The following is a 22069-nucleotide window of genomic DNA, read 5'->3' on the forward strand; positions in this document are numbered from 1 at the left end:
TGATAGTGCCGTTTACAGTGACTCCGCCCGACTATCATCCGAAATTTGCTCAGGAAGACATTGTCTTTGATCGATTTGAACTAAAACTTGAATCACCTTGCAAGTTGTGTTACTGCGGCGGTACTATAGAACATATTCATTTCTAATGCTCTTAAAGCTCGCTTTGCGGGAAACCCTCGTAAAATATTTGGTCTATGGCCTAGACAGTCATAAGCTATTAATTACATATGCGCTCTGCTGCAGTTTAAGAAGATTGGACTCGGCGACTTCATTTCAAGAGCGGTCTGCTTTTGAGTTCTCCGCATTTCTTAACGAACCATTTTATTTTATTTTCTAACTTCGTCATTGTCTCGAACGTGCCTCGCAGCTCGGACGCTGCCGCATCGCTGTTATCGACGCAAATGGGTAGCAGCTGGTCATGGCTGCAAGGCCGCCGTAACTCGTTCATGCGGCTAACAGTGGCATAACGAAATGTGAAGAGAATGAGTCGTTAACAACGAGCAAAAGAACTTGCTGTGGCCTTACCATGAAACGGTGACGAAGCAGACGCTGGCAGAAGAACCCAACAATGATGCTCAGGTGCATTTTACAGAAAGAGCCCGGCGGAACGCTCTGACAAGGCTTCGCGCATGTTAGGTCGTGCCCAGTGGCCATGCCGCCTGTCAAGCTGCTAGCCGCAGCCACAGCCGCATTTCTCTCGATAGGCTCTTCCACCTAACGGAATCGGCGAAGCTCCATAGCTAGGCCGCGAAACGGCTCGAGTGTCCGCTCTTGTCGTTTACTATGTTACTCTGTGAACGAGTACAGGCCAGAATACATGGAGCGAATATGCGACGAATAGTCGGCGTTCGATGCCCGGCGGCGTACGCGCGACGCGCGGCGGCGAAGAAAACGTCGTTCGCCGCCGATCCAGCTGGCGCAGAAAAGTTCGTCGGGCGGCGACAATACCGGAAGCGGCAAACGAGCGGCGCCCCAAAGCGAGCCAATCAGGTCTCACTATCCGCCCCGACTTCCGGCTAGGCTTCCCCGCTTGTCCGTGTATCCCGAACCCGCTCTATCGTTCACGCCGGTCTCCCGCTTTTCGTATTCATGGCATCCAAAGTGGTTAATAAGTTCATAACAGCCATGGTTAAACAAGCTCACGTGCGCTGCTTTCCGGTCTGCTTGCTTCGGCCACGCGCGCGTTGAGCCACAGAACAAAGCCGCGAAGTTAGAAAGGCGAAATTTGTTTACCCGCCCAGTGTTGCCACAACGCATAGCATCGCCGCTTTCTTTAAACTACATCGGCACATGAATGTCTCGAACACATAAAAAACATTAGAAATCATTCCTCAACAAAATTTTACGCGTTTTTAGAGTGTTCCGCAATTCAAAAGCGATAATAGTTGTCGGTGAAGTTCTTCTTTTTTGGTTTCATGTGTTTCACTACAGCGCATTTGCCTCGTCTATATGTGAAGTAGTCGCTTAGCGCGAATTAAACTGCCTAGCCACACCGATAACAACGCAGCGTCTCACCGGCGGCGGCCGCCGTGTCTTCGCTCCATGTAGCGCAGCCCGACGAACACATGGCGTCGCGGCGCGGCAGATTTTCTGCCGCCGAACTTCGTCGTGAAAGTTCGCTCCATGTATTCTGGCCTTAATAAGGCGCTCAAGAGCGGTAGCGGCTTAAAATAATGGGAACGTCGTGAGCGCACCTGGCGTCGCCACAGCGCTGTCTAGTTTGCTAGTCAGATCAAGTTTCATAACAGTTATAATGACACCAGGCTGCGTGGAGATGAGCAAGCTGTGGCACAATGCTTGCGCATAATCGGGCAACTCCCAGAGGAGTTTCTGCGTGATTTTTTTTTTTTCGAGTATAGTCCAGGGTGGATGTACTATCGTGAGCAACGTGAGTGGGAACACGCGAACGTGTGGCAAATGGCCTCCATCCCGACGTGGTGCGATTCGAGTCTGCCGCTGTCGGACAACAGTGGAAAGGGCGCCGCGGTTCCGCTAACTGTTCGCACTCACACCTCACTAGCGTTGCTACGAAATGGCAGCTAATTGCCTGTCACCGGCCGTTGGCGATGATATGAGTTTATATCAGCGCGCTATGCCACATCCAATGACCCATCAGGCTACGTAATTACTGAGGGATCAACACCGAAGTAGCCTGCACTGATACACGGGGTAGGCTTATATCTAGCTGGCGTTGGCTGAGTATTGATACGCCTGTTTTAATTGTTTTTCGTGGAATATGCTTATAAAGCAGACCACGGCTGTCCGTGCCTTGTAGTCATCGCGAGTGCCTTTGCATAAGCGGGAACAAGTCGTGAAATTGTCAAAGAAAGGCAACATGCAGCGCAACATTGCTGCCTTGACAGGCTACCAGTTGAAGGCTATCAGCAGGATAGTCCAATTAAGCAAAATTACATCCTTTGGGTCGTATTTTGCCGCACAAACATAATCGACTCCTGTCTTGTCAGCGTTTCCTTCCTCTAACGCTGCGAGCCCGGAACTTCCAAGTCACGAACGGCATGCGCGTTATCGGCATGACCGAGCATTCTCGACAGGAATGTAGCAAGCACCGCGTTTTTATGAAAGGAAACGCAGACAAGGCAGATGACGATTATTATTGTTTGGCAAGATACGACCCAAAGGGTTTACATTTGTTTAAGAGCGAAGGACGCATTAAGGATGCGCCACACAAGAGGCAACCCCACGGCGCGTCGATGGAGCAAGACCTACAAGTTCTAGCTGCAGTCAATGAAAATCAATTTTAAAGTGCGGAGGACGTGCGCAGTACGCTCGACCTGGTCACTGTAAGTGACAGCACGGTATCCCGAAAATTAACAGAAGCCGCACTCTGAAGTCGCATCACCACTCAGAAGCCCCTTCTCAGAGCGGCCAACAAAACTGCTCGCCTGAAGTTCCCTGTCGATCACCGCAGCTGGACGGCGGCGGATTGGAAATATGTCGTCTCCTTCAACGAACCTACTTTCTCGAGCGGCTGGGACCGGCAAAAAGAGTGCAGCGATTGGAGAACATACGCTTCTGTCCCCACAACATCAAGAAGATAGCCGTGGTGGTTGCTCAGCGGCTATGGTGTTGGGCTGCTGAGCACGAGGTCGTGGGATCGAATTCCCGTCACGGCGGCCACATTTGGATGAGGGCGACATGCGAAAACACCCGTGTACGTAGATTTAGGTGCACGTTAAAGAATCGCAGGTGGTCGAAATTTCCGGAGTCATACTACGGCGTGCCTCATAATCGCAAAGTAGTTTGGGCACGTAAAACCCCATAATTTAACATCAAGTAGGTGGCCGCAAGCAGACGCACGTCATTAAACATTTCTCGTGAGGGCCTAAGGTCCCATGTAAGACGCATTGGGAGATTTACGAGTGGTGATCGTTGCACGTTGCTGGAGCACGAGATGATTCCATGGGCGTTGAATGGTCCACACCCCGATGTGTACTATGTATTCTAGCAGGACTTGTCTTGTTTGCATACAGCAAAGGCCGTCACACGTTTTTTATGTAAATGAGGGTTAAAGCTTATTGAGTGGTCTGCGAAGGATGTGGACATGAAGATAATAGAGCATGTTTGGGCACGTTTGTAGTTAACCTTCCCAAGGTCCCCTTGGACTTGGCGACCGCTGACGAACTGTGGGAAGCTGTACAAGAATCGTGGAAACGTCTTCAAGATGACACAGCCTTCATAGAGGCTCTCTAACTAGTCTATGGGTCATAGATGCTCTCTATGGGCCGTCATTGAAGCCGGTGGGGCCATGGCCAGTTATTAGCCCACCAGACGCGTAAGAAAAGCGACAAACTAATGCTTATATAATGGGGTACTTTTTTATGAGCATTAAAGGTTTGTGATCATTTCGCAAGCGCCCAGTAAAAACTTTTCAACCGACTACTGTGTGCAACTTTCCTCCGTTCACGAGATCTAGCATACAGCAGAAAGGTATATATAACAATAATGCTTCTTCCTGTGCGCAATCGCCATTGCACTCACTATAGGATCAAGTCGGTATTACTGCCAGACGTTCCGTACGTGTCATAGAGAGATAGAGAAAGAGAGAAAGAGAGGTAGTTTGCGCAGTACTATAACCAACACATTACCACGCTCTGCGTGCTATAACCACCCTATCATCGTTAGCGGCCGCTGAAACACAATCAGCCGGCGTTTCGTAGCAATGCTAGCGAGGCGGGGGTGCAAACAGTTAGCGGAAGAGCGCGCCCCTCGCCCCTCTGTTTTCGACTGCGCATTCCCCCTATCGCGATAACTAGGTTTCGGGGCTATTAGTGCTATTAGGCATGCGTTCGTGTGTTCCCGCTGATACTGCTCACCATAGTACGTGTGTGGTAGTACTATTATTGACTTTCCATGCGTGCCCCATAATGCGCAGTGTTTGGTTTTTATGTGTGAAAACTACTGTACGCTCCGTTTTTTTAGTGCGAGCCGCAATAATTCATGTAAAGGGTAAACAATGTTTCATCTCTCAACGAACGTTTACGATTAAATAATTTGTTCTTGGTACAACGCGCTGGCCCGCCTACATAAAAGAGCATAAAAGAGACCCGACGCCTAAATTATGTCTAAAAGCTACACCCCCTCGCCAACTGCGAACTTGTTGGTACGATTCACTTATCACATGATAAGTCTTTTCATGCGGCAAAGGTGGTATTTCTGCCAAATTCCAGGGCAGCACGCACAACTCCTAATCACCAGCCGCAGAGACACCATTTACGAAGCTCGTACCCTGTATCGAGCTTCCCTCTTAGATATTTCTATGTCGCAGTGACGTTGCGAATGCGACGTTCTTTGGCAGTTTACCGCACGCTGACAAACTTTTTCTTCCCTGTTACTAATTAAGTGTAAGGTACAGACTACATGTAACGGTTATAGTTATCTTTCCAACATTTCCTCTTTCGTCTCTCTTGATGTCCCTGTTCCTGCGAGGTACCGTCACACTGGTTATATAGGTGAAATGTACTAATTAGGCGCGTTTTGTTTTGATGTTAGGGATAAGCAGACATCACGACTGGGAAGGGCCTTTTGTGGACGGTTAGCGGCATTTTGATTTTGTAGGACGGTGGTCTCGGAACAATCATTGTTTCCCGCTCAGTACTCGGCACAATATACGTATCGTTCTGACCCTTCTACCATTAAACATCGAAAAAAAACGCATTATGTGGATTGGGCCAAGTAAGTTCACTTATTTATCAAATATCAAATACACTGTAAGAGGCCACGTCGTGAGGGACCACTCGTTCGCAGTATCTGATAGGCATTCAGAACGCGCGCCTGTGCAACTATCTTTTTTTTCTTGAGTGACAATACTTCAAACTAGCTACGTTATCAAGCACGTGACCATCTGCAAAGTTAAGGCGCGCATTAATGTTCCTGTGGCCAAGGAACACCCGTCAGTGTAGCCGTGTCCTTTCAGTAGCGCAGACTTTCACCGCGACGCACCACAAGGTATATCCGTCTGTATCGGCAACCGAGACCCTTGTCGAGCCTAGCCTGCCCATCCGACCAGTTCAACTTAAAAACCCGTACGCCTGCACATTCTACGAGGACACTTCAGCGCCAGCGTTACGGGGAACAAGACGCCCACTGCTTTGACCTCCTTGGCTTTGTCCAGCGGCCTCGGTTTTGCCCAAGCCACCGAGCAACGCCCCATCTGAAGTCGAGTATCCCTAAGCCGCTTTTAGTGTTCGCGATGTCATCTCCAGACTTGGACGTGTTGTGCTCCCACCTTTCGAGCATGTCAGCACAGACGCTGCATTCTTTGGATGATAAAGGGCTTAACCTTCCGAAAGTCAAGGGAATGTCCGTCGAAGAGGGCGTCAACGCTATCCGCGTCCACCTGGAAGCTATGCGCGTCATGAAGAACCGTCTGTCCTGCATGGCCCGGATATACTGCTGCCTGATAGAGCTGGGCGTCCTGCAGCCCTGGGTAGTCTATCGTATGGACCACGTATGCAGGAACTACGGTACTCATGTCGGCAAAATGATGATCCACCTGCAGCGCGGACGCGAGGTGGGATTTCACACTGTCACGACTGTGCCACACTCCTACTCCTGCTTGTTGACCGAGGACGAAGAGAGGGCGACTGAGCACAGGCTCTACTGCTTCTGCATGTGGTCTACGCTGCCGTGCTTGGCCGTCTATCAGCCGCCAGAGGGGCATTCAGCTCTCCTGACGCGTACGCTCCGAAGGTTCTTGCGGGGAGATCCCGACTCGTTCACTTGCGGCACATATCGCGACCTGGAGTCGGCGGCTGACGGAGCCCGACCATTTTTTCCCGGCCACTCCTAAAGACTGCGTTACATCCCTTCAACCACCGGCACGGCCAGCTCAATCGCCATCCAACCAGATACCTTATTCTGTAAGAAACTTTTTGTTCTAGTAATCTACAGCTCGAGGGCTTGACATTGATAATTTATCGCCTGTGATGTAAATTGTAGCCTTTAATGTAACTTACCCCGGCTTTCAGCGATGCAACTTAAGTGGAAGCCCATGCATCACTTGATCTAAATGACGCCTATCGTGAACGCATCGAAGGAAGCGCAGTGAGCGTCTGTGGGCACGTTAATGCCAGGCGTCATTTATATTAAGTCAAGCGTGGGCTTCAACTTGAGTTGCCTCTGTGAATATAGGGGTCAGAGCCTGTAATGTAGCTTAGAATCGCGTCATGCGCGAGTTGTGTGTAATGGGACGTTGGCTGTCGTGCGTGTCTTGCACGTGACTACGAGTGCAGCGGTATCGGCAAGTATTGTCGCATTGAGACCAAATACGGAACGAAAATTTGCAGAAGCCTAAAGTATATCTTTGATACTTTTGGCAATATCTGGTTCAGTATTCATGGATGATGAAGGATCAAGCTGTTCTGCCTGTAGTTGAAAGCAACACCCGAAAGCTCTGGATAACTTTTTTTAACAATAGAGGATTCCAGTTACACGATATTGCATGGATTATCCCTCTGACGCCATAATACCGGTATGCGTAAGCGTACTAGATGCGAGATGATTATTTTTACATGTCCGGCAGTATCAATTGAAATTCACCATAACGCGATAGGCACTATTATGCTTGGAATGTTATTTATCAAATACCCTAAGTCCCTTTGTTACGTACTTCATGACTGAGTAGGACTGCAATTGTGTTAAAGATTATTCGTCTTTTACTGCTTTTCCAGCATAAAGACGAAGTCATTTGACGGACCAAGGAAAGACGGCAAACAAGTTTTAATTGGGCAAGGACTACCAGAGGCTTTATCCAAGCATGGAATTTGAAGTCTGATGCGAACCACAGCTCTTACATGCGCGCATGCTACGAAAGAAACTGGTATAGGAGGCTTCACCAACGCCTTCTGGAAAGCGGGAAGACTGATTTTCCAATGCGCTCACGTTGAGCATCCGCAACATGTTTCGACAGTGTAGGATGTCCTGCAACGACCACAAACTAGTGCTTGGGTTCTTTTTTTTTTAGACTTGTATATATGACGTGGCCACATATGCGCCGCCACAGTTTTACAACCTGCTTGCCATCAACATTCTGTTTAGGCACACAGAAGAGGCACACATTAAATTTCAAATAAAAGATATGTTGCCTCGTTTACCACGTGAACATGTTCCATCAGTCGTCCGAATATGGAAAATTTGATGTATTGTCTAAGCACCGCCCACATTGGTGGAAGAACGCGCGCCGTGGGGGGATCGGTCCTTAAGCATTAAGGATCGCCATGCTTGCAGCGGCGCCAAGCATGGCGCTAGCGGGGCAGTCCTGCAGTGATGTATGCGCGGTAAATTGGTGCCATGCGGACCCGCTCGATTCACACCCGCCTCTGGTGTCAGCCGGGCAATCGTTTAAGACACCGACCACTTTGTCCGCCGTAACATTTCCCCCCAAGATAGCGGAGCGTGGCATGCTACCCCCGTACTACACTCGACCAATGATGCCTGGGTCATATTCCAACAAAGCTGCCATTCGGCCACCTCTTAAAAATAAACATGTCATGATACGTGCAAATGTTGTGGAATGCCCAAGGTTGTGCGCTCGAAAACAAATAAGACAAAAGTTAATGGATGCTTAAGATGCTCCCTAATGCGAAATTTGAACGCAGCCTTATACGCGTTATACTTTCGCGATATATTGGCTGGCGTGAACGATCTGTCACGTGTGGCACGTTCCAAACGAAGTGTGGTGCCTCGCGAGATCTCGCGAGGCAGCACTTGGGTGCGATTCACAGCAACCGGCGCCGACAGACCTCTGCTCATGCAGCGCTTTGTTTCTATACACACGATGCGCGCAACTCTGGCGCTATATCGTAGCTATCGTTGCGGCACTGCCTGTATTGTGCGGCAATACCCTTTTCTCCGGCTTACATTCCACCAACGAGTATAACGGCCCCTTCGTCGCAGTGAAGTCTTGCCACCAGTGTCAGCGCTGACAACACTCGAGGGAGCCTCGCACCGAGCCACTCGGCATCTCCCCTCGTAAGAGCAGTGATCCACGTCACAGACGCTGGTAGCGCGGCAAATCGACCTCAGTAGCTGACGCCACGGACAAGCGTAGTCCTCCCCATCTCACCGCATGCCGACCCTCCCTCGCAAGGGCAGGCGAGACTGTCCACGCGGCCACGGATGCCGTGGCAATGGAGGAAGGAAAAAATTAACTAGCAGGGAGAGTCACGCGACTACCTTGAAGCCTAGTCAAGGAAACTTAAAAGAACGGGATGACGGGAAGGATGGGTGGGAACAAGCGGAGCACTCCCCTTTGTGCTCCCCTGGTTCCCTCCCGTCCTTCCTTGCTTGCGCCAAGGCGATCATATTTATGGCCTACTCAACAATATGATTCCACAAACCTCGGCAAGTCAACCCCCTCTGAAACCACCCCTCCCGTTCGCCAGGGCCTTCTGCACGGAGCCTTTTCGCTAATGAATAGGCCTACACTGTTGTCGAGTCGTTCGTGATTGTTCGGCAGGTGATAACTATTAGTGACACCTGTCGTCAAAGGCATGGAGACGCGTAGGGAGCATAATGCGTGGGTTAGTGCTACCGCAGGCGTCGTTCCACAGGAACGGTACATTAGAAGTGGGGGCTCTATGGAAGCATTGAAAGTCTGGCGCTCTTCCTACTGCCCTCACGCGAGGGGTGGCATGGTAGTGTACCGCTTGCAATGACTGCGCACCGCTTCCTCCCGGTACTCGCTCAGGAAAATATTTTCTTTCATCCACTTGAACTGAAGGTTGAATCATCTTGCAACTCGCATGACTGCGGTGAGACCGTACAGCAAATTCATTTCTACTGCCCTTCCATTTGACATGGAGACAAAGCCTTCGCGGAATGAAAAATATTGGGTCCATGATCTAGACAGTCATAAACAGTGTATCACACAAGAGTTCTGCTACATTTTAAGACGATTGGGCTCGGCGAGTGCATTTAAGGAACGGCAAACGCTTTTATGAGTGCGCACGCATCACTTTTTAACCCTTTCCTTTCTCCTTTGCTCTTTCCGCTTCACTCCTCCCAAGTGAAGCGTTGCCAGTCCACTGCCACGCGGTTATCCAGCCTCCTTTCCTCGCTTTCCTTCTCTGCATTTCTTTTTTTACATTAACATCCGTTTTATCTGTCGCCGGTGGCGTCATTCGTCTTCCAGGCACCCAAGGACGCTGCTCGTTGCATCACCCTGCCCTTTCCCTCTTCTCTTTCTTAACGTGAATTTTGTATATTGAACACGAAGGAATTCAGAAGGGCAACACTCCCACTACTCTTGCCTGTTTTATGGCATTCATTTCTGCAAAAGCAGTAAAAACAGTATATTTGCAGCTTGGCACCAACGTGTTATATAAATTGTGAGCAAAACAAGAAGAAGGTGAAAGAGGGAGCGAAAGTTTCGACCAGTGGACTTGTCCTTTTCAAGGCTACATATGGTTTCCTCGACACAGTTTATATGGATACGTTTCTTCTAAAGGAGAGAGGGGATAAGGCGGGTGGGCAAGGCAACGAACGAGGGTGTGTTAGGGGCGAGGGTGAATTGAACAAAAAAAGAGGGGTGTACTATTCAACGTTGGTGGACGAATGTTAGGTAGCGTCGTGTGTCAGTCGGCCGTGTGCTTTTTTGTGCAGAAGGGCTTGGGGGATGCAGGAGAGGTGGAGGCGATTATCGGCCTCGGTGGAGGTCACTTAGGAATCGCCTCTGAAAGAGATACTAAAAGAAGTAGCAGAAAGTGGTTCACGTGGGAAAAATACTGAAATGGACTGAATATATAACTAAAAGAACAAAGAAAGGGAGGAAAGAAACGGAAAACAAAACATTAGGCAGTCCAATAAAAATATCTAAGTGTTGTTGCCTGTAGCTTCAATTGTAGCGTAGCGAAAAAAATTCTAAATCTCCGTTTGAAAGGTTTACGCCTATTGTTTGCAATGTAGATGTATTTGTATTTGTAGATGTAATGTAGATGTAATGTATTTGTAGATTATATTCCATAATCAACAAATATTCAAATTTGTTGGTTTTTTAACATGAATGCTCAATTTAGCGTATGGTGCAGCTTCAGGCAATAAATGCAGCGCTGATTGGCACTGTTGGATGTACACCTTTCATTGAATGTAGCGGTAAGAGTTAAGTAATTCGAAGCTGATGCTTTAACGCCTGTCCCATGATTTCTAGGATTTTTTGCGCGTATTTTACGACACGAGTGAAAAGTTATGTTAAGTGTTCTCTGACGTATAACTCGCTAGTTACATTGAAACATTTCCTCTATACGTTAGCATACAATCAGTGGCCTATTGTTCATATGTTTGGGAAGTGAATTTTAGCCGCGTTCTAGATATTTTGTAAGGAACACAACCTTCGAGCTTTCTGGCCTTCAAGTCATCTCTGCGCAGGGAACCACAACGTTATGCATGTGTGTTCTTTCTTTATTTAAGCTATATAGTCAGCATCACTTCTTTACGACATTTGGAGACGAGAAAGTGGTGAATTCTTAACCATTACTCTCCGCGCTTGTTTCGCTCCTTCTAGGCAGCGTAGCGCAGTATTTTCTAAAAAAGTCACATAAAGAACAGCAACTCTAAAGCTCACGCCAGCGCGTCGCTTCTCATACGACGGTGCGGCCATTATGTCTCTCGCCACTGCCTGTCGCTACGATGAAAATAACAGGGCAAGGTACGTAAGCTACACGGCCCAAACAGCCATGGGAGGGTTCCTTGCAAGCTTCACGCCAAGGCCATTGCTGAACCGGACGAGTTCGCTGATGATGACGCCGAGTCCTATACGCATAGTCGCGCTCAGTGTGAGCTGTAATACAGGTGCCTGTGGCCCGAGGCCCGAGGCTTCTCGAGGTCTGACGGCGGCTGTCAATTACAAAAAATTTGGTGAAGTAAATGCCAGTAATGACGGCGCCGTTTAATCATCCAAGTTATTGTGCGTTCGCGATAGCATGCAGCCTAGAAGGCTCTTGGCCGTGAGCCCAAGCGTTCCAGCTCATATTGAGCGCGACAATATTTTGCCGCTTTTTGGCCATCGCTCCTAGGTACTCCGTGCCCTCACATCGTTACAAATAAAGTGTGAGTACAGAAGTTTTCTAATTTATCATATGCATTTTATTTATTCCTGCATTTCCTTCATTGCCGTACGGCGTTGAGCCTCCGCTTGCTTCTTCAAACCCTTATGCCGTATATAGAATGCACTAGAAGGAAGTGCATGATGAAGAACGCTTCAGGTTCAAAGTTGTGATACAGCTATAGAATAATCCGATGAAAGTTCACGTACAAAAACATATTCAATAAAAAGGAATTCAAGTTTTGGAGGTAGAATTATAAAAATAAGATACCGGGAACATTCCGAAAATAATAACCGAATGTGTTTAATGCGGCCTATGTAACATTCCACTCAACAATATGACGGTTGATTTCAAATCAGCTAACACATGTTCTTAGCGATGGCCTTTACCAGAAATCTTTAGACTACTCTTTTCTCCCGGGCTGTGTGTGGCGAGCCACGATGTAAAGCTATACGGGAAAATAAGGAGGGAGAGGTGCGGCTCAGCGTAGCCTGAGGTGATACAACCAAAATGACACGTCGGTTGGTGCACGAAGTGGAGCTGAGTTGTACCGGGACAGCGATGACGTCAGGAAACGCCGACTCCTGAACCAGTAAATAGATCGCAAATGTTTCTGCATCGGTGTAACCGAATATAGTCGTCTTTCTTGAGATAAAAAGCGACGCGTGCCAAGCGCGCACCCCGCCATTAACGCGACAGCACGGTATACCACATTGAAGAACAGCTTCTAGTACTGGGTAGACCATAAATAGGATCGCTTGGCGCAAGCAACTTCTAGTACACTGGAACAGTGTTTAGTGCACTCAAACAACTGCAACAACACGTGTCTTCGACGGAAGTTAGAAGGCGCACCCAATAGAAGCCCGTATAACAGACTTATTTTCATCGAGACATCCTAAAGAAGAAACCGGGTGTCGCGGTACGGCATTATTCGATTCAGCGAAGCACTGATCAATGGGCGCCAAAGGGTCGCAGGAATAGGAACCGCCGGAATAGGAAAAGGAATAGGAAAGAATGGGAAGAGGAACCAGCGAGGAAGACGGTTATTGCCGGCCACTCGGGTAAGCGGCCGAAAGAAGTCGAAGGCAATTTTAGAGATGATTGACTTATTTTCGTCAGCGCAACAGCGATGCCGCGACGGTTTTTCGTAGGAACCCCTGTGTATTTTCTGCCCCGCGCGGGCATTGAGACCTCGCTAAGAAGGCAGGGGTGCGAATAGTTCGAAATATGTGGTGTCTGTGTGCAAACCTGTGTCCACGAGTTGTTCACAGGTTACGTGTGCCGACAGCGCCCTACGGCCGGCTGCCATCGTTTCTCCTGTGTTGGTGAACGAACAAAAGAGGCCCGTCACGGATTCAAGGGTGTGAGTGTGTGATGCGATACAAGTGAACGACCTCTAACAGCAGGAGGGAATCACCCATCCCCTCGCCGCTAATTGAAAGGGGCGTGGCAAAGTCTGTGATACAATTGGCTGAACTTGATTGGATCATCACCAATATCTGCCGTTCCCGAACACAGGGAACTAGGGAAAGGAGAAGTTATTTATACGAAGTTTTTAGACCAAGCTGAGCAATATGGAAGATGAGCCTACAATCTGCCGAAAAGTGTGAAGGAGCTAGTGCCGTTCGGTATCGCCTGGGCCGCCTAGCCGCGTCTGAACTGCGAATTGCGATTTGACGTAAGAGACTTTAACCAACATATGCAACGAAGCTCATGGTAGTTCTCCTCAAGTTAGCTCAACCTGCTTGAGGGGAGACGTCAGACATTGACTCCCGGGAAAACCCAGCCCTGCGATCGCATCCACTGCAACGAGATCGGCTTGCCAGAGTTCTTCGGGTAAGCTCTGCTGTCGACTCCACGCTTTATGGACTTGCTGCTGCTGCCCTGCCATGCGCATGCCATCATTTGTTTTCTTTTGAACTCTGTTTAGTGGACCACCGTGAACTGTGTTTTGCGTAGTGTTAATTTCTATATCCACTGTTAAGTGTTCGTTGTATTTCCTTTGTCTTTATCATTGATCTAGATTAAGTGCATGTGTGTTAGTGTTCTTGTGTTTCTTGTGCTTCGTATAAATTCTGTGTCGTTGTCAGTCAATAAATTAATTTTTTTTCTTTCTCCGGACTCTGATTCCTTCACTGTGTTCGCTTGAGTACGAAACGACCAACCGTCTTGTACACCCCGTCGACGACTTCGCGCCGACTGCGAACGGGTGGCAAGCCGTGACACCGGGTGACGACTACATGCCTCCACTATGATTTTATTTTAATAACATTCAGCTGCATTTTTTTCTAGCCCTAAAGGTTTTCCTGCATTCAAGTACACTCACGTCTCAATAGCGTTATGCCACGAGCATGCTTGGAAGGGAGGCCCATCTATAGAGTTGCAGGTAAGATACATTATTTGAAATGCTGCCAGTCTCTGGTTGAGACCTGAGCAGGTGAGCAATTCACTCGTTAGGTTTTAATACATATAATTATATATGAAAATATTGATAGTGATATGATCGCCACCTTTCAGACCGGGCGAGGCTATATGCCTCCAATATGGTTCTTTGTAGCGTTCAGGTGCAGTAATTTCAGATAACCTTGTGCTATCATCGTAAGTGGAAGGCAGTGACATCTAACCGCGTTACAAGGAACCAAGATTTAGTTCAAGTGGTTGAGATATTTAGTGCTCTTGGCGAAAGCACGAGCGGCAGCGCGAAGTGCACGAATTTTTCCATCTACGAGAGAAACTGGTGGCGACGCGATATTCTTAGCGCACGCGCCGAAATATTCCATGCGGTAGTAGATGCTCTTGAAGAACCAGCTGATGTCAGCACTTCGCAGGAAATACTGTGACTCGAGCGCTGCCAAGTGCCTGCTTTTGGTTCTATCGCTCGCTTTTCCAAGTAAAGGCATGGTTGTTGTAAGGATAACGTTGTTGTAAGGATAACCCTACAACAAGGGTAACCCTTGTTGTAAGGATAACGAAACAACCCGGCATCTTTAAAGAAATCGAAGATAATTTATGAAAGCAGCTGCAGCGATATGGTGCGATACTCTAACTTACATATATTGGCATGTATTTGACTGCATCGATTTTGACATCGAATGTTATAAAATCGCAAGGTGCGGAACTAGCATCTGGCATCGTCCTTCTTTATCGCTGCAGCACTGCGCTGTTTCATATATGCAAATATTACTGCAAGGGTGCATTTGGTTGTTTTCGACCATGTCATCTTGTTGTCACCGCGCTCTAATCAGAGAGCCGCCAAGGACGATGGAAAACATCGAGTAAAACTAAAATGTTAGATAGCCCTACGCCTGAGCGCATTTGGAAGCCGCCAGGCTTCGTTTCTAGGCTAGGCAATCTAGACAAATTTAGGCTAGCAAACGAAGCATGGCGGCTTCCAAATGCGGTCAGGCGTCAGGCTATCTAACGTTTTATATTTACTCGATGTTTGCCATCGTCCTTGGCGGCTCTCAGATTAGAGCGTAGTGACAAGAAGCTTGCATGGTCGAAAACCACCAAATGCGCCATTGCTTGCAGTAATATTTGCACATACGAAACACCGCAGTGCTGCAGCGATAAAGAAGTTCCATGTCAGAGACTCTGTAGCCTGCACGGAACCGCTGCAAAGAAACATTGCGCGCGTGGACACCATTTCCGTTTGGCGGAAATCGCTTTACTTACACATTGAAAGTACGAAACTTACTTTTGCTTTTTTTAAGGCGTTAAGCTACACGAGCGTAAGATACCCTGAATTCGTACAAAAAGGTGTCATAAAGGCAATATGAATTCTTCGCTTCACACACAGCAACACGCTACATTTACCAATATATAATATACCCCAGTGAGGTGCTCAAGCCATGGAAATTCTTGCCAACGCGGTGAATATACGTTACTCCGTTCACGCAGAAACTAAAAGAGAATTCAAAATAATAACCTGCAATTTCGCTCCTATGAAATTCAGTTGGGAAGGATCATCTAATCAATGGTGCAATCAATTGCATAGCGCTAGATATGCTATTGCGCTATGCAATTTTCTTTTGTTACGCCTTTTCTACTTCCTTCCCAGCTGTCAACCATGGTTGAAATATTTCACAAATATTTCATAACATGTTTTAACATTTAGAAACATTGCATCGGATAGGCTATGCTATCATGAGTGAGCTGGAAATAGAGTGTTTTCGCATTTCGGACTATGTATCTGTCATTCTTGTGCCATGTGTTTTTATTTTAATACAGGTCAATGCTCAGGCACTTGTAGTGACTTTAGCTATGAATGTGGGCTCTAAAAGTAATCTACATAAAGTGTCATAAGTATGCACGACCACAGCAATACAAGCATTCCACAAAATAGTCGTCACTGCGTGAAGTGAAAGGCTTTCCACGCCGCATTTGCACTGCATAAGGATTATGTACATTATTCATATACAATGACCGTCAGTTCCGAGTGCTTTCGCTGTCAAATGTAGTGCGTTCTTTTCGTACTCTGCGACACCAAATGGCAATTACAGTGAATTATTGATGCTCTTGTAACCAGTTCTCAATCAATGTTTGAAACAGCCTCAGTCAAAAAGGAAAAAAAAGAACGAAAAAGAATTTATAGTCCCGGCTGAGCGTCGAGGCCTCGTCATTTCCCCTCAGCGGTCATAACAAAATAACGGCAAAAAGAAAAACGCATGCACTTGCCAATCATGCAGAAACGTCAGCGCAGTCAAGCAAAACCAGACATTTGATGCATGATAAGCCTCAGGTGAAAGGCTCCGCCACCGCAAGAAAGTTGCGAATATTCCATATCACGAGCAGAGCACCGCACCCAGCACCTCCCATCTGATTAGCATCGCAGAATGGGTGTTTTACGATATTAGGCGGTTTTGGTCGTACGCATTCTGCCCGCGCGAAATATTGCCCTTCTGCGACTAAACGACGCAATGTCTGTACTGCTTTACTGCATCACCAATAAAGTGCTCTGAACTAGTATAGGCGGCGCGCGCTGTCGTTTTGCTAAGTGATAAAAATTTTTGGTTTTCGTTCGCATCTATTAGTCTGCGATACCCTTTCACTACACCAATCGCTCCATGACTCCTTCTGAATTACACATTGCTTTCAGCTAGATAACTGCCACGCACGTGACCAACCGCTGCGTATAACTTCACTTTCAAGTGCCTGTGGTCAAAGAAAAGCGTATTATAGCACACTCGTGTCCTTTGAGCATTAAGAAGGAACAGCATCGTTGTGGTGCAAGGAGTACCGTGGGCGGGATTGCTAGCGCACACGCATCTCGGCCTCAGCCTGAACACGGGACTTACCCTAACCTGAGACACGTATACTGCACTTCTTGGAGACGTCCGCTGCGCCAGTGAAAGAACGAACGACGCGGCGTCATTTTTTTTAGCCGATCTCTGCGGTGGGAACCAGTGGCAGGCGATAATGCTGTCAACCGAGCCATACAAGGACGCTTCTCTGAAGGTGAAGTCCCCCTGAGCCATTTTCAGTACTCGGGATGACATCTAAAGACGTAGACACGTTGTGCTTCCACCTCTCCCGCATTCCGACGGGTCGACTGTCTCACCTGGACGACGAAAGGTCGCTCAACTTTCCGAAGGTCAGAGGAATGTCAAGGGAAGATGCCATCAGCACGCTCCGCGTCGATATGGAATCTATCGAGGACCCCATTGAGCGCCTGGTGCGCATAGCCGACGTTTACTCCGGTCTGATGGATCAACGCCTGGTACAGCCTTGGACGCTTTATCATGTCGACCACCCGGGGGGCGTCCACCACAGCGGCCTTGTCGACATCTTCTTGAGCGGGATGCTGAACAGAGGCGAAGTCGCGTATTCGTCCAAGGTCACCCGCCGCTTTGTCCGCACCTGCGTACTGGTTCGGGACACCGAAGCCCCAAAGGCGGGACACAAGGTTTACTGCCTCTTCGTCTGGTCTTCATTGCCGTGCTTGGCGGTTTACCATCCGCCAGGGGGATATTCGGATCGATTGGCTCAAACTCTCCAAAAGATTCTCCGTGGCACACCCGACACGTTCAAGCGTGGCGTTTACGCGGACCTGGAGTCGCTGCACTCAGTGGCCGCCCGATATTATGGCGGCTAGCAACTCCGCGAAGCAGTCCGGGGGAGATCGCTAACGACTGCTGCGCGTGCATTTTGACCAACGCGGACAGCTTGAGCGCCAGTCAGCATGACATATATATGGTAAGAATAACATTCTTATGACAGTAGATCAAGGGCATATATAACCGCCTCATTCAGTGATGCATGTGAGTAGACCTGAAGACTGCATCATGGTTTTGTGTGGAGTGCGTTAGTTTTGATGCGCGTACAGTAGACGATGCACTCGATCAGTACTCGAGGTGCCAGTACAGAGACACCAATAACAGTCCTCTTACTTAGATGGGGACCATTGTGTTGTAAGGTTAGCGAAAGGATGGTCGAAGAGAATTAAAAACGCAAGGACGACTAAAGCGACACGGCTGAAACAGCGCTGTTCTGGGGTCTGCCCTTACCTGCTGTCTTTGGTTTTGTGTTGATCCCCTTGGACATGCACCAACACCAACCAGCTGAGCTCAGCAAACTTCTGCGCGGGGAATGCCAAACGATCAGTGGTTGTGCCCACTAATCCAGCAGTAAATGTGTACTTTTTCGGGACACATTTACTTTGCTCGCTTTCCGCGTACTCGCGTGTTTCACATCTTTATTGCCTAACCCCTTCCGTAACCTGTTATCTTCACCCTTACTCCTGCGATCGCACTACAATCGCCAAACTTATTCATAGTATTTTACAACTTTTCCAGCATCTAGGCGAAGTCACAGGGTGGACGAAATGACACCGAAGACCTCTCGTCACCGGTCAGAACAACACCCAGAACTTCAAGGTGACAACAAATATGGCATCGTCTCGAGGCCCAGCGCCATCCAGATTTACTAGACTTCGCACTACTGTGCGAGAAGCAGGTCACGGCGCCTTCATTACTGCTTATCTTAGCCTAGCAAGAAAACATTCGAATCACCTAGCTCTTCGCACATGTAAGATAAGTTTTGACGGGCTGCGACACTCTACAAGTGCCAGCAGACAAGGGGCTGCGCACTCTAGTGTATGTAGAGTGCCGTACGTATGACGTGGCTGCTAATATATAGCGCCAAAATTTTATAATGTACGTTCCATCCACCTATGGAAAATTATGACTACTAAAAGAGGGCTCGCTTATACGGCATTAAGCACATACATATTTTACCCTTCCAGTACGGAAAGTGTGTCTATTAGTGAGCCGAATAAAATAAAATTTTATCCACTCTTACGCAACGTTGTACGATTTCTTATCATCACGACTGTAATGACTGTCACTCGTGGTGAATTCCGAGTTCTTAAAACTGCATGGCCTAATTGACAGGCTACCTACCAAACGGGTATTTCAACGAAAGTAATCATCGTAGCCACGCCGAAAGCACTGGGCTCTTCTGGCCACTGCATCCACGGTGCTGATCACGCAACGAGAATCCGTGCTTGATCCAGTGTGCTCCGTCAAAGTTCAAGTCAATATCGATTCACATCAATTGCGAAGATAATTCTTGAAGATCTGTCTAACGTTAAGCAACTGTAGAGCTAACACCTGCCAACACGGTTTCATTCGCTTAAGTTCGTTGGTGTTGTTGTTTTTCAGTTTCTGATTTGTCTGTCTGTGAACTGCGTATAAACAGCCACTGTCATACTTAACCCGAACACGCATTGCGCGCCCTTATGCTTCTACTGCGGGGAGTGCTAGTGATTCCTGGATGGGTTGCTTCAAATTTTCTAGCTTAATTGCGTATTTTTCCCGAAATCCGTAACGGTTCCTCCTTGCAAACAGCTTTTGTCTAAAATGAAACACTAGAAATTTGCTTTTCGTGTTCCTACTAGATGTGACACGGTGGCTGTACGTGGCCGCGGCAAGAGCTGAGGGCAGTGCCAATTCTACATTTCTATATCTCGTACATCCCGAGTAGCGCGCCTTTTTGCAAAAGCTGGCCTGTCATACCTAATTAGTAAAGAATAGTTGCAAGCAAAATTCAGAGGCATATTTCTAAACGCTGGAGAGACTACATAGCACTGTACATAGGGATTAGAAGAGCGCGAGCGCATGACGGCAGCGAAACCGTCGTCACCCGTATCGTGACATAAAGCGCCCGCCCCGTTGCCCACGATTGCAAAAGCGCCACGTAGTAGCGTCCTATGAAAATTAGAGCCGCACATTAGTACCCAGTCCAGTGCAATCTCAATTTGCGCTGATAAGGGTAAAAGAAAGCAAGTAGCGCAAATTCTACGAAACAATAATAATATTTGGGGTTTTACGTGCCAAAACCACTTCCTGATTTTGAGGCACGCCGTAGTGGAGGACTCCGGAAATTTTGACCACCCGGGGTTCTTTAACGTGCACCTAAATCTAAGCACACGGGTGTTTTCGCATTTCGCCTCCATCGAAATGCGGCCGCCGTGGCCGGGATTCGATCCCGCGACCTCGTGCTCAGCAGCCCAACACCATAGCCACTGAGCAACCACGGCGGGTATTCTGCGAAACAAATCGTATATATACAGGATGTCCCAACGCTCATGCACCGAGAGTTACAAATATAAATATGCCACGCAGCTGAACAGAACCAAGGTAATATTATTTGCCGTCGCTTGGAGCTATTCACATAACATTTATTGTTCAGATTAATTATGTAATCAGTCATAATTATTTGTTAACTTCTCAAATATTACTATTACACGAAATGTGTCAATGAGAAAATTGTTGATCACCATGAAAAAAAAACTCCTGATACAGCTTTCTATTGCCCAATACGTGCTACTTAATGGCGTTCTTCCGAGCGTGAAAGAAGCCCGCGAATACACGCAAAGAGCCTCGGGTGGCCAGTCGTGCGGCAATTTTGCGTGTATTCGCGGGCTCCTTTCACGCTTGGAAAAATGCTTCCATATAGCACGTATTGAGCAACAGAAATCTGCATCGGGAGCTTTTTTTTATGTTGCTCTACAATTTTCTCAATGACACATTTCATGTCATCATAATGTTTGAGAAGTTGATTAATTACTTACAACTAATTAGGAAATCAGACGCAATGTAAAAAAAATGTATTTCCAAGCTACGGCAGACACTACCTTGGTGCAGTCCCGCTACGAGGCATTTGCATATATTTTTTTTTAATTTCGCCTCATGATAGTTGGGATACACTGTATACTGCAACTGCAAGGTAAAGAAATTCTCAGCAATTCCCTTTTGGTATTCAGAGCGCACGGGTGCCGGCGCATTTCGTCCCACTGCTAGGCGAAAGGGAAACTGAAAGAACACACTCAGGTATACTACGAAAGCCAGAGCCTTTTTGGAGCATTGTTACTATAGTAAACTAGAATATATTCTAGTGGCACGAGCGGCTTCGCGCAGGCGGCCCGTTTCTGCGTGGACGTCACGAGATGGCGCCACCGCAACTTTTCCTACTGCTATGGCGCGGCGGCCTACGGTTTCTCGGGCTTTTCCACACGCAATAATTGCAGAATTCTAAACGGTCGGTGCTGATATCTAAATACACTCGTCCTACACGTGCGATTACTCGCGATTGGGCAATGAATGACCGATTTTACGAAACTTCCACCTACGCACGCCCAGCCGTCCGCGCCGCAGTATGTAAGGGAGCGGCAGCGCCTCTGGCGGCTTTCCTGGGCGTAACGGGACGCCGGAAAGCCAGGCGTGCCCTTCCGGTGGTGTCGCTATATGTTATAGATCACTATAATTGCGACTAAATGTGGCACCCCAATGATAAGCCAGAGCTGACAGGTGGCGCAAAGTGTGTGCCAGTCGACATGCGCACCTCCTAATGCATGTGCATTGGTGAGCAGGGTGCATGTGCTACAAGTAGCGATATTTTCATAGGGACCTATACGTGCATAACATCGAGGCTCATATGTCATCCACAGGGCTTAGCGCGTCTTCGTCAATGTGACTTTTATGTAACTGCTAGCGAAGTTTCCAAGAAGCCCACATGACAAAGAAAAAGCGATGGTAAACAACCGTCGTCATCTGTGTGTCGAGAGAGAGAAAGAGAGAGACAGAGAGAAAGAAACTAAAAGGAAAATGTAGGGACGTTTACCAAAGACGTGCGCCGTTGACCACCCTACACTTGGGGAGGGAGAAAAGGGAAGAAAGTATAAGCTGCGTGTTGAGCCTACACATTTTCCCAAGGGGAAAAGAAGTATGACATTTTTTTTTTTGCGTAAGTGCAAGCGACGTCGCTGCCTTATGTGTCCCGGAAGGCCGGAGTGTTTTACGTTTGTTTTAGGTTCTGCATGTAAACCGCAACGCGAAGTCTTATTTTCTTCCGCGAGTTTGCTCCATGCCACCGTTTACGCGCAAGCATGTTTTTGAAATTGCTTGTTTAGACTGGTTAAAAATATTAAGTTAGAACATTTTTACAAACTTCATTTAGGGTATGCCCTCGTGTTTTATTTGCCAAAATCGCGACGTGATTATCAAACA

General features: G+C 47.8%; 2 long non-coding RNA genes across 2 annotated transcripts; both read left to right on the top strand.

The window, feature by feature from the left end:
* Positions 1–5004: 5004 nt before the first annotated feature.
* On the top strand, positions 5005–7612 carry LOC139050538 (uncharacterized). The gene is made up of 2 exons (XR_011508940.1): positions 5005–6380; positions 7191–7612. It is a non-coding gene; the product is annotated as an uncharacterized lncRNA (long non-coding RNA).
* An 8782-nt stretch (positions 7613–16394) lies between these two features.
* Positions 16395–18859, top strand: LOC139051100 (uncharacterized). The gene is made up of 2 exons (XR_011509233.1): positions 16395–17756; positions 18356–18859. It is a non-coding gene; the product is annotated as an uncharacterized lncRNA (long non-coding RNA).
* The last annotated feature ends 3210 nt before the right edge of the window (positions 18860–22069 follow it).

The sequence above is a fragment of the Dermacentor albipictus genome, chromosome 10 (genome assembly GCF_038994185.2).
Source record: "Dermacentor albipictus isolate Rhodes 1998 colony chromosome 10, USDA_Dalb.pri_finalv2, whole genome shotgun sequence".
NCBI lineage: Eukaryota > Metazoa > Arthropoda > Arachnida > Ixodida > Ixodidae > Dermacentor > Dermacentor albipictus.